Source organism: Phyllobates terribilis, unplaced genomic scaffold, assembly GCF_046119375.1.
Source record: "Phyllobates terribilis strain yellow unplaced genomic scaffold, ASM4611937v1 Scaffold_4__5_contigs__length_816908805, whole genome shotgun sequence".
NCBI lineage: Eukaryota > Metazoa > Chordata > Amphibia > Anura > Dendrobatidae > Phyllobates > Phyllobates terribilis.
In genome coordinates this window covers 690249725-690262224 of record NW_027362764.1, presented here as the reverse complement: position 1 = coordinate 690262224, position 12500 = coordinate 690249725, and the positions used below count along the sequence as shown (strand labels likewise).

The following is a 12500-nucleotide window of genomic DNA, read 5'->3' as shown; positions in this document are numbered from 1 at the left end:
CACCGGTAGACCTGGGTAGGGTGAGTAGAGCGCGGTTAGTTGCTTTCTAATAGCCTGCAGCCGGGGATTAACTTTTAATGAAAGGGAGCAACCCTTTTGACTGTCTGCAGCGCGCCGTACCTAGGAAGCGCACACTCACACACAGCGAGCATGCACAAGTTGCTCGCACGAGACCACATTCCCTATTTGCACCTGCAGCTTTTCCGCCACCATGCGTCAGACTCTCCTGCCTGTCTTATTATTATTTCAGGGCCTTAGCAGGAACCACCCCCTCAATTCCCTCCCGCTCCTTCCTAGCACTGAGGTTAGCTCCTGGGCAGCTGTCTGATTGGGTTAGTTACACAAGCTTCTTTGAAGAAGAAGACGTTACTTCTGCTGGCCCTCGTTAGGCGGTCGCCCTCTAAAACCATCCCCTGGGCAGCTGCTGAAAGCCTGGCCCCTTCACAGCGCGAGATGCTTTTAACGCCATCATTTGCATACGGCCGGCTGCGGGGTCAATAAGCACTCCTAGCCGTGGCAAGGAGCTCGGTGTGAGGCCTGGTAGAGGCGGCGGGGTTGCGTCCTTATCTTAGAGGTCTTGGGGGGCTTGGGAGGCTTGGGACTTCCAGCCTCTACTTTACGTAAGGTCGGTGTCCAGCAAGGCGCCACTCCATGCTAGCCGAGCTGCGCAAGATGGCAAAACGTCATCAAAATTGTCTACAATACCTGGTGTTCTCAGGAGGTGTCCCAACCAAGTATTTCCGAACCCATCTCTGCTTTGCTTCCGAGATCGGACGTATCCAAGGTGGTATGGCCAGTAGACGCTGCTTGGCCCATCGACCGGCCAGCCTTCCTCAGGCTTGCGTGGGGACGAGAACTCTGGCCGTTCTGGGGCGGTCTCCGAAGGACCGATGCATAGGCTGTGCCGTCCCTATAGGTGTTGTTTGTTGAGCAATGAAACACCTGCCGCAACAGATGTGTTTAAAAATGGCTCGGCGCAGGGTCTCCTGCAGGCTAAACCGTTCATCGCGGGGATGTGACAGAAAGAGCAAGCTGGACCAACAACTTGGGGTGGAGCGAAACGCCCAGGAGTGAATGAAGGAAGAGGGTGAGATGGTTGCGAGTGAATTTGAGCTGCTCTTCGGGGGGGTCGTGTGGCCTGCAAAGGTGTTTTGCTTGGGTTGTGCTGTAAACTGGCCTCCAGGTCAGCGGTGGTTGCCTCCAGTCATGCGGGAGTCGCTGGTCCTGGTGAAAAGAAGCCTAGTATTAAAAGTAAATAAGCAACAATGCTGGAGGCCCACGGTGATGAGAAGGATGCTGGTATATTGCAAGGATTAAATAGCGCAAGAGAGAAAGCAAATGAAAAGAAGAAAGGAGCATGTGTGCGCTTGTGAAAAAAGGAATGGAAAAAAGGCATAGAGGAGAGTGACCACTGCTGGTGGAAGTAAGAAAAAGCAAAAGCCTACAGCACCTGGTATTCCCAGGCGGTCTCCCATCCAAGTACTAACCAGGCCCAACCCTGCTTAGCTTCCAAGATCAGACGAGATCGGGCGTGTTCAGGGTGGTGTGGCCGTAGGCAGAGACAGGCCTCTCACTTGCTGCTTTTCCACTTTGACGTCCGGTTGCCGGCTGCCCTTTCCAGTGCTTAGTAAGACAAGGTGCTTTTGTGCTTTCCTTTCTCTTCACTTTTTTGCTGGCTCCTTAAAAAGGTCTTGTAGACAGAACGCCCCGCTCAGAGCCGCTGAGCTCACTGATCGGCTGCCGCTCTGTCGACGGAACGTCAGCGTCGCGGCCAATGCCACAGGCCGGGAGCCGCGGCGAGACTCACCGGTAGACCTGGGTAGGGTGAGTAGAGCGCGGTTAGTTGCTTTCTAATAGCCTGCAGCCGGGGATTAACTTTTAATGAAAGGGAGCAACCCTTTTGACTGTCTGCAGCGCGCCGTACCTAGGAAGCGCACACTCACACACAGCGAGCATGCACAAGTTGCTCGCACGAGACCACATTCCCTATTTGCACCTGCAGCTTTTCCGCCACCATGCGTCAGACTCTCCTGCCTGTCTTATTATTATTTCAGGGCCTTAGCAGGAACCACCCCCTCAATTCCCTCCCGCTCCTTCCTAGCACCGAGGTTAGCTCCTGGGCAGCTGTCTGATTGGGTTAGTTACACAAGCTTCTTTGAAGAAGAAGACGTTACTTCTGCTGGCCCTCGTTAGGCGGTCGCCCTCTAAAACCATCCCCTGGGCAGCTGCTGAAAGCCTGGCCCCTTCACAGCGCGAGATGCTTTTAACGCCATCATTTGCATACGGCCGGCTGCGGGGTCAATAAGCACTCCTAGCCGTGGCAAGGAGCTCGGTGTGAGGCCTGGTAGAGGCGGCGGGGTTGCGTCCTTATCTTAGAGGTCTTGGGGGGCTTGGGAGGCTTGGGACTTCCAGCCTCTACTTTACGTAAGGTCGGTGTCCAGCAAGGCGCCACTCCATGCTAGCCGAGCTGGGCAAGATGGCAAAACGTCATCAAAATTGTCTACAATACCTGGTGTTCTCAGGAGGTGTCCCAACCAAGTATTTCCAAACCCATCTCTGCTTTGCTTCCGAGATCAGACGTATCCAAGGTGGTATGGCCAGTAGACGCTGCTTGGCCCATCGCCCGGCCAGCCTTCCTCAGGCTCGCGTGGGGAGGAGAACTCTGGCCGTTCTGGGGCGGTCTCCGAAGGACCGATGCATAGGCTGTGCCGTCCCTATAGGTGTTGTTTGTTGAGCAATGAAACACCTGCCGCATCAGATGTGTTTAAAAATGGCTCGGCGCAGGGTCTCCTGCAGGCTAAACCGTTCATCGCGGGGATGTGACAGAAAGAGCAAGCTGGACCCGCAACTTGGGGTGGAGCGAAACGCCCAGGAGTGAATGAAGGAAGAGGGTGAGATGGTTGCGAGTGAATTTGAGCTGCTCTTTGGGGGGGGTCGTGTGGCCTGCAAAGGTGTTTTGCTTGGGTTGTGCTGTAAACTGGCCTCCAGGTCAGCGGTGGTTGCCTCCAGTCATGCGGGAGTCGCTGGTCCTGGTGAAAAGAAGCCTAGTATTAAAAGTAAATAAGCAACAATGCTGGAGGCCCACGGTGATGAGAAGGATGCTGGTATTTTGCAAGGATTAAATAGCGCAAGAGAGAAAGAAAATGAAAAGAAGAAAGGAGCATGTGTGCGCTTGTGAAAAAAGGAATGGAAAAAAGGCATAGAGGAGAGTGACCCCTGCTTGTGGAAGTAAGAAAAAGCAAAAGCCTACAGCACCTGGTATTCCCAGGCAGTCTCCCATCCAATTACTAACCAGGCCCAACCCTGCTTAGATTCCAAGATCAGAAGAGATCAGGCGTGTTCAGGGTGGTGTGGCCGTAGGAAGAGACAGGCCTCTCACTTGCTGCTTTTCTACTTTGACGTCCGACTGCCGGCTGCCCTTTCCAGTGCTTAGTGAGACAAGGTGCTTTTGTGCTTTCCTTTCTCTTCACTTTTTTGCTGGCTCCTTAAAAAGGTCTTGTAGACAGAACGCCCCGCTCAGAGCCGCTGAGCTCACTGATCGGCTGCCGCGCTGTCGACGGAACGTCAGCGTCGCGGCCAATGCCACAGGCCGGGAGCAGCGGCGAGACTCACCGGTAGACCTGGGTAGGGTGAGAAGAGCGCGGTTAGTTGCTTTCTAATAGCCTGCAGCCAGGGATTAACTTTTAATGAAAGGGAGCAACCCTTTTGACTGTCTGCAGCGCGCCGTACCTAGGAAGCGCACACTCACACACAGCGAGCATGCACAAGTTGCTCGCACGAGACCACATTCCCTATTTGCACCTGCAGCTTTTCCGCCACCATGCGTCAGACTCTCCTGCCTGTCTTATTATTATTTCAGGGCCTTAGCAGGAACCACCCCCTCAATTCCCTCCCGCTCCTTCCTAGCACTGAGGTTAGCTCCTGGGCAGCTGTCTGATTGGGTTAGTTACACAAGCTTCTTTGAAGAAGAAGACGTTACTTCTGCTGGCCCTCGTTAGGCGGTCGCCCTCTAAAACCATCCCCTGGGCAGCTGCTGAAAGCCTGGCCCCTTCACAGCGCGAGATGCTTTTAACGCCATCATTTGCATACGGCCGGCTGCGGGGTCAATAAGCACTCCTAGCCGTGGCAAGGAGCTCGGTGTGAGGCCTGGTAGAGGCGGCGGGGTTGCGTCCTTATCTTAGAGGTCTTGGGGGGCTTGGGAGGCTTGGGACTTCCATCCTCTACTTTACGTAAGGTCGGTGTCCAGCAAGGCGCCGCTCCATGCTAGCCGAGCTGCGCAAGACGGCAAAACGTCATCAAAATTGTCTACAATACCTGGTGTTCTCAGGAGGTGTCCCAACCAAGTATTTCCGAACCCATCTCTGCTTTGCTTCCGAGATCGGACGTATCCAAGGTGGTATGGCCAGTAGACGCTGCTTGGCCCATCGACCGGCCAGCCTTCCTCAGGCTTGCGTGGGGACGAGAACTCTGGCCGTTCTGGGGCAGTCTCCGAAGGACCGATGCATAGGCTGTGCCGTCCCTATAGGTGTTGTTTGTTGAGCAATGAAACACCTGCCGCATCAGATGTGTTTAAAAATGGCTCGGCGCAGGGTCTCCTGCAGGCTAAACCGTTCATCGCGGGGATGTGACAGAAAGAGCAAGCTGGACCAACAACTTGGGGTGGAGCGAAACGCCCAGGAGTGAATGAAGGAAGAGGGTGAGATGGTTGCGAGTGAATTTGAGCTGCTCTTCGGGGGGGTCGTGTGGCCTGCAAAGGTGTTTTGCTTGGGTTGTGCTGTAAACTGGCCTCCAGGTTACCGGTGGTTGCCTCCAGTCATGCGGGAGTCGCTGGTCCTGGTGAAAAGAAGCCTAGTATTAAAAGTAAATAAGCAACAATGCTGGAGGCCCACGGTGATGAGAAGGATGCTGGTATTTTGCAAGGATTAAATAGCGCAAGAGAGAAAGCAAATGAAAAGAAGAAAGGAGCATGTGTGCGCTTGTGAAAAAAGGAATGGAAAAAAGGCATAGAGGAGAGTGACCCCTGCTTGTGGAAGTAAGAAAAAGCAAAAGCCTACAGCACCTGGTATTCCCAGGCGGTCTCCCATCCAAGTACTAACCAGGCCCAACCCTGCTTAGATTCCAAGATCAGACGAGATCGGGTGTGTTCAGGGTGGTGTGGCCGTAGGCAGAGACAGGCCTCTCACTTGCTGCTTTTCCACTTTGACGTCCGGTTGCCGGCTGCCCTTTCCAGTGCTTAGTGAGACAAGGTGCTTTTGTGCTTTCCTTTCTCTTCACTTTTTTGCTGGCTCCTTAAAAAGGTCTTGTAGACAGAACGCCCCGCTCAGAGCCACTGAGCTCACTGATCGGCTGCCGCGCTGTCGACGGAACGTCAGCGTCGCGGCCAATGCCACAGGCCGGGAGCAGCGGCGAGACTCACCGGTAGACCTGGGTAGGGTGAGTAGAGCGCGGTTAGTTGCTTTCTAATAGCCTGCAGCCAGGGATTAACTTTTAATGAAAGGGAGCAACCCTTTTGACTGTCTGCAGCGCGCCGTACCTAGGAAGCGCACACTCACACACAGCGAGCATGCACAAGTTGCTCGCACGAGACCACATTCCCTATTTGCACCTGCAGCTTTTCCGCCACCATGCGTCAGACTCTCCTGCCTGTCTTATTATTATTTCAGGGCCTTAGCAGGAACCACCCCCTCAATTCCCTCCCGCTCCTTCCTAGCACTGAGGTTAGCTCCTGGGCAGCTGTCTGATTGGGTTAGTTACACAAGCTTCTTTGAAGAAGAAGACGTTACTTCTGCTGGCCCTCGTTAGGCGGTCGCCCTCTAAAACCATCCCCTGGGCAGCTGCTGAAAGCCTGGCCCCTTCACAGCGCGAGATGCTTTTAACGCCATCATTTGCATACGGCCGGCTGTGGGGTCAATAAGCACTCCTAGCCGTGGCAAGGAGCTCGGTGTGAGGCCTGGTAGAGGCGGCGGGGTTGCGTCCTTATCTTAGAGGTCTTGGGGGGCTTGGGAGGCTTGTGACTTCCAGCCTCTACTTTACGTAAGGTCGGTGTCCAGCAAGGCGCCACTCCATGCTAGCCGAGCTGGGGAAGATGGCAAAACGTCATCAAAATTGTCTACAATACCTGGTGTTCTCAGGAGGTGTCCCAACCAAGTATTTCCGAACCCATCTCTGCTTTGCTTCTGAGATCGGACGTATCCAAGGTGGTATGGCCAGTAGACGCTGCTTGGCCCATCGACCGGCCAGCCTTCCTCAGGCTTGCGTGGGGACGAGAACTCTGGCCGTTCTGGGGCGGTCTCCGAAGGACCGATGCATAGGCTGTGCCGTCCCTATAGGTGTTGTTTGTTGAGCAATGAAACACCTGCCGCATCAGATGTGTTTAAAAATGGCTCGGCGCAGGGTCTCCTGCAGGCTAAACCGTTCATCGCGGGGATGTGACAGAAAGAGCAAGCTGGACCCGCAACTTGGGGTGGAGCGAAACGCCCAGGAGTGAATGAAGGAAGAGGGTGAGATGGTTGCGAGTGAATTTGAGCTGCTCTTCGGGGGGGTCGTGTGGCCTGCAAAGGTGTTTTGCTTGGGTTGTGCTGTAAACTGGCCTCCAGGTTACCGGTGGTTGCCTCCAGGTCAGCGGTGGTTGCCTCCAGTCATGCGGGAGTCGCTGGTCCTGGTGAAAAGAAGCCTAGTATTAAAAGTAAATAAGCAACAATGCTGGAGGCCCACGGTGATGAGAAGGATGCTGGTATTTTGCAAGGATTAAATAGCGCAAGAGAGAAAGCAAATGAAAAGAAGAAAGGAGCATGTGTGCGCTTGTGAAAAAAGGAATGGAAAAAAGGCATAGAGGAGAGTGACCCCTGCTGGTGGAAGTAAGAAAAAGCAAAAGCCTACAGCACCTGGTATTCCCAGGCGGTCTCACATCCAAGTACTAACCAGGCCTGACCCTGCTTGGCTTCCGAGATGAGACAAGATCGGGCGTGTTCAGGGTGGTGTGGCCGTAGGCAGAGACAGGCCTCTCACTTGCTGCTTTTCCACTTTGACGTCCGGTTGCCGGCTGCCCTTTCCAGTGCTTAGTAAGACAAGGTGCTTTTGTGCTTTCCTTTCTCTTCACTTTTTTGCTGGCTCCTTAAAAAGGTCTTGTAGACAGAACGCCCCGCTCAGAGCCGCTGAGCTCACTGATCGGCTGCCGCGCTGTCGACGGAACGTCAGCGTCGCGGCCAATGCCACAGGCCGGGAGCAGCGGCGAGACTCACCGGTAGACCTGGGTAGGGTGAGTAGAGCGCGGTTAGTTGCTTTCTAATAGCCTGCAGCCGGGGATTAACTTTTAATGAAAGGGAGCAACCCTTTTGACTGTCTGCAGCGCGCCGTACCTAGGAAGCGCACACTCACACACAGCGAGCATGCACAAGTTGCTCGCACGAGACCACATTCCCTATTTGCACCTGCAGCTTTTCCGCCACCATGCGTCAGACTCTCCTGCCTGTCTTATTATTATTTCAGGGCCTTAGCAGGAACCACCCCCTCAATTCCCTCCCGCTCCTTCCTAGCACTGAGGTTAGCTCCTGGGCAGCTGTCTGATTGGGTTAGTTACACAAGATTCTTTGAAGAAGAAGACGTTACTTCTGCTGGCCCTCGTTAGGCGGTCGCCCTCTAAAACCATCCCCTGGGCAGCTGCTGAAAGCCTGGCCCCTTCACAGCGCGAGATGCTTTTAACGCCATCATTTGCATACGGCCGGCTGCGAGGACAATAAGCACTCCTAGCCGTGGCAAGGAGCTCGGTGTGAGGCCTGGTAGAGGCGGCGGGGTTGCGTCCTTATCTTAGAGGTCTTGGGGGGCTTGGGAGGCTTGGGACTTCCAGCCTCTACTTTACGTAAGGTCGGTGTCCAGCAAGGCGCCACTCAATGCTAGCCGAGCTGGGCAAGATGGCAAAACGTCATCAAAATTGTCTACAATACCTGGTGTTCTCAGGAGGTGTCCCAACCAAGTATTTCCAAACCCATCTCTGCTTTGCTTCCGAGATCGGACGTATCCAAGGTGGTATGGCCAGTAGACGCTGCTTGGCTCATCGCCTGGCCAGCCTTCCTCAGGCTCGCGTGGGGACGAGAACTCTGGCCGTTCTGGGGCGGTCTCCGAAGGACCGATGCATAGGCTGTGCCGTCCCTATAGGTGTTGTTTGTTGAGCAATGAAACACCTGCCGCATCAGATGTGTTTAAAAATGGCTCGGCGCAGGGTCTCCTGCAGGCTAAACCGTTCATCGCGGGGATGTGACAGAAAGAGCAAGCTGGACCCGCAACTTGGGGTGGAGCGAAACGCCCAGGAGTGAATGAAGGAAGAGGGTGAGATGGTTGCGAGTGAATTTGAGCTGCTCTTCGGGGGGGTCGTGTGGCCTGCAAAGGTGTTTTGCTTGGGTTGTGCTGTAAACTGGCCTCCAGGTTACCGGTGGTTGCCTCCAGGTCAGCGGTGGTTGCCTCCAGTCATGCGGGAGTCGCTGGTCCTGGTGAAAAGAAGCCTAGTATTAAAAGTAAATAAGCAACAATGCTGGAGGCCCACGGTGATGAGAAGGATGCTATTATTTTGCAAGGATTAAATAGCGCAAGAGAGAAAGCAAATGAAAAGAAGAAAGGAGCATGTGTGCGCTTGTGAAAAAAGGAATGGAAAAAAGGCATAGAGGAGAGTGACCCCTGCTGGTGGAAGTAAGAAAAGGCAAAAGCCTACAGCACCTGGTATTCCCAGGCGGTCTCCCATCCAAGTACTAACCAGGCCTGACCCTGCTTAGCTTCCAAGATCAGACGAGATCAGGCGTGTTCAGGGTGGTGTGGCCGTAGGCAGAGACAGGCCTCTCACTTGCTGCTTTTCCACTTTGACGTCCGGTTGCCGGCTGCCCTTTCCAGTGCTTAGTAAGACAAGGTGCTTTTGTGCTTTCCTTTCTCTTCACTTTTTTGCTGGCTCCTTAAAAAGGTCTTGTAGACAGAACGCCCCGCTCAGAGCCGCTGAGCTCACTGATCGGCTGCCGCGCTGTCGACGGAACGTCAGCGTCGCGGCCAATGCCACAGGCCGGGAGCAGCGGCGAGACTCACCGGTAGACCTGGGTAGGGTGAGTAGAGCGCGGTTAGTTGCTTTCTAATAGCCTGCAGCCGGGGATTAACTTTTAATGAAAGGGAGCAACCCTTTTGACTGTCTGCAGCGCGCCGTACCTAGGAAGCGCACACTCACACACAGCGAGCATGCACAAGTTGCTCGCACGAGACCACATTCCCTATTTGCACCTGCAGCTTTTCCGCCACCATGCGTCAGACTCTCCTGCCTGTCTTATTATTATTTCAGGGCCTTAGCAGGAACCACCCCCTCAATTCCCTCCCGCTCCTTCCTAGCACTGAGGTTAGCTCCTGGGCAGCTGTCTGATTGGGTTAGTTACACAAGATTCTTTGAAGAAGAAGACGTTACTTCTGCTGGCCCTCGTTAGGCGGTCGCCCTCTAAAACCATCCCCTGGGCAGCTGCTGAAAGCCTGGCCCCTTCACAGCGCGAGATGCTTTTAACGCCATCATTTGCATACGGCCGGCTGCGGGGTCAATAAGCACTCCTAGCCGTGGCAAGGAGCTCGGTGTGAGGCCTGGTAGAGGCGGCGGGGTTGCGTCCTTATCTTAGAGGTCTTGGGGGGCTTGGGATGCTTGGGACTTCCAGCCTCTACTTTACGTAAGGTCGGTGTCCAGCAAGGCGCCACTCAATGCTAGCCGAGCTGGGCAAGATGGCAAAACGTCATCAAAATTGTCTACAATACCTGGTGTTCTCATTAGGTGTCCCAACCAAGTATTTCCGAACCCATCTCTGCTTTGCTTCCGAGATCGGACGTATCCAAGGTGGTATGGCCAGTAGACGCTGCTTGGCCCATCGCCCGGCCAGCCTTCCTCAGGCTCGCGTGGGGACGAGAACTCTGGCCGTTCTGGGGCGGTCTCCGAAGGACCGATGCATAGGCTGTGCCGTCCCTATAGGTGTTGTTTGTTGAGCAATGAAACACCTGCCGCATCAGATGTGTTTAAAAATGGCTCGGCGCAGGGTCTCCTGCAGGCTAAACCGTTCATCGCGGGGATGTGACAGAAAGAGCAAGCTGGACCCGCAACTTGGGGTGGAGCGAAACGCCCAGGAGTGAATGAAGGAAGAGGGTGAGATGGTTGCGAGTGAATTTGAGCTGCTCTTCGGGGGGGTCGTGTGGCCTGCAAAGGTGTTTTGCTTGGGTTGTGCTGTAAACTGGCCTCCAGGTTACCGGTGGTTGCCTCCAGGTCAGCGGTGGTTGCCTCCAGTCATGCGGGAGTCGCTGGTCCTGGTGAAAAGAAGCCTAGTATTAAAAGTAAATAAGCAACAATGCTGGAGGCCCACGGTGATGAGAAGGATGCTGGTATTTTGCAAGGATTAAATAGCGCAAGAGAGAAAGCAAATGAAAAGAAGAAAGGAGCATGTGTGCGCTTGTGAAAAAAGGAATGGAAAAAAGGCATAGAGGAGAGTGACCCCTGCTGGTGGAAGTAAGAAAAAGCAAAAGCCTACAGCACCTGGTATTCCCAGGCGGCCTCCCATCCAAGTACTAACCAGGCCTGACCCTGCTTAGCTTCCGAGATCAGACGAGATTGGGCGTGTTCAGGGTGGTGTGGCCGTAGGCAGAGACAGGCCTCTCACTTGCTGCTTTTCCACTTTGACGTCCGGTTGCCGGCTGCCCTTTCCAGTGCTTAGTAAGACAAGGTGCTTTTGTGCTTTCCTTTCTCTTCACTTTTTTGCTGGCTCCTTAAAAAGGTCTTGTAGACAGAACGCCCCGCTCAGAGCCGCTGAGCTCACTGATCGGCTGCCGCGCTGTCGACGGAACGTCAGCGTCGCGGCCAATGCCACAGGCCGGGAGCAGCGGCGAGACTCACCGGTAGACCTGGGTAGGGTGAGTAGAGCGCGGTTAGTTGCTTTCTAATAGCCTGCAGCCGGGGATTAACTTTTAATGAAAGGGAGCAACCCTTTTGACTGTCTGCAGCGCGCTGTACCTAGGAAGCGCACACTCACACACAGCGAGCATGCACAAGTTGCTCGCACGAGACCACATTCCCTATTTGCACCTGCAGCTTTTCCGCCACCATGCGTCAGACTCTCCTGCCTGTCTTATTATTATTTCAGGGCCTTAGCAGGTACCACCCCCTCAATTCTCTCACGCTCCTTCCTAGCACTGAGGTTAGCTCCTGGGCAGCTGTCTGATTGGGTTAGTTACACAAGCTTCTTCTTTGAAGAAGACGTTACTTCTGCTGGCCCTCGTTAGGCGGTCGCCCTCTAAAACCATCCCCTGGGCAGCTGCTGAAAGCCTGGCCCCTTCACAGCGCGAGATGCTTTTAACGCCATCATTTGCATACGGCCGGCTGCGGGGTCAATAAGCACTCCTAGCCGTGGCAAGGAGCTCGGTGTGAGGCCTGGTAGAGGCGGCGGAGTTGCGTCCTTATCTTAGAGGTCTTGGGGGGCTTGGGAGGCTTGGGACTTCCAGCCTCTACTTTACGTAAGGTCGGTGTCCAGCAAGGCGCCACTCAATGCTAGCCGAGCTGGGCAAGATGGCAAAACGTCATCAAAATTGTCTACAATACCTGGTGTTCTCAGGAGGTGTCCCAACCAAGTATTTCCGAACCCATCTCTGCTTTGCTTCCGAGATCGGACGTATCCAAGGTGGTATGGCCAGTAGACGCTGCTTGGCCCATCGCCCGGCCAGCCTTCCTCAGGCTCGCGTGGGGACGAGAACTCTGGCCGTTCTGGGGCGGTCTCCGAAGGACCGATGCATAGGCTGTGCCGTCCCTATAGGTGTTGTTTGTTGAGCAATGAAACACCTGCCGCATCAGATGTGTTTAAAAATGGCTCGGCGCAGGGTCTCCTGCAGGCTAAACCGTTCATCGCGGGGATGTGACAGAAAGAGCAAGCTGGACCCGCAACTTGGGGTGGAGCGAAACGCCCAGGAGTGAATGAAGGAAGAGGGTGAGATGGTTGCGAGTGAATTTGAGCTGCTCTTCGGGGGGGTCGTGTGGCCTGCAAAGGTGTTTTGCTTGGGTTGTGCTGTAAACTGGCCTCCAGGTTACCGGTGGTTGCCTCCAGGTCAGCGGTGGTTGCCTCCAGTCATGCGGGAGTCGCTGGTCCTGGTGAAAAGAAGCCTAGTATTAAAAGTAAATAAGCAACAATGCTGGAGGCCCACGGTGATGAGAAGGATGCTGGTATTTTGCAAGGATTAAATAGCGCAAGAGAGAAAGCAAATGAAAAGAAGAAAGGAGCATGTGTGCGCTTGTGAAAAAAGGAATGGAAAAAAGGCATAGAGGAGAGTGACCCCTGCTGGTGGAAGTAAGAAAAAGCAAAAGCCTACAGCATCTGGTATTCCCAGGCGGTCTCCCATCCAAGTACTAACCAGGCCCAACCCTGCTTAGCTTCCGAGGTCAGACGAGATCAGGTGTGTTCAGGGTGGTGTGGCCGTAGGCAGAGACAGGCCTATCACTTGCTGCTTTTCCACTT

The 12500-nt window shown here is 54.3% G+C and overlaps 5 non-coding genes and 2 pseudogenes across 5 annotated transcripts; all 7 read right to left on the bottom strand.

Moving 5' to 3' along the window:
- Window positions 1-1438: 1438 nt before the first annotated feature.
- LOC141267346 (5S ribosomal RNA) lies at window positions 1439-1557 on the bottom strand. The gene has a single exon (XR_012321295.1). It is a non-coding gene; the product is annotated as a 5S ribosomal RNA (ribosomal RNA).
- A 1686-nt stretch (window positions 1558-3243) lies between these two features.
- Window positions 3244-3362, bottom strand: LOC141268128 (5S ribosomal RNA; annotated as a pseudogene).
- Window positions 3363-5047: 1685 nt separating this feature from the next.
- Window positions 5048-5166, bottom strand: LOC141269876 (5S ribosomal RNA). Its single transcript, XR_012321549.1, has one exon. It is a non-coding gene; the product is annotated as a 5S ribosomal RNA (ribosomal RNA).
- Window positions 5167-6872: 1706 nt separating this feature from the next.
- Window positions 6873-6991, bottom strand: LOC141268584 (5S ribosomal RNA; annotated as a pseudogene).
- Window positions 6992-8697: 1706 nt separating this feature from the next.
- Window positions 8698-8816, bottom strand: LOC141266475 (5S ribosomal RNA). The gene has a single exon (XR_012320513.1). It is a non-coding gene; the product is annotated as a 5S ribosomal RNA (ribosomal RNA).
- Window positions 8817-10522: 1706 nt separating this feature from the next.
- LOC141266698 (5S ribosomal RNA) lies at window positions 10523-10641 on the bottom strand. Its single transcript, XR_012320726.1, has one exon. It is a non-coding gene; the product is annotated as a 5S ribosomal RNA (ribosomal RNA).
- A 1706-nt stretch (window positions 10642-12347) lies between these two features.
- Window positions 12348-12466, bottom strand: LOC141270076 (5S ribosomal RNA). Its single transcript, XR_012321569.1, has one exon. It is a non-coding gene; the product is annotated as a 5S ribosomal RNA (ribosomal RNA).
- Between the last annotated feature and the right edge of the window lie 34 nt (window positions 12467-12500).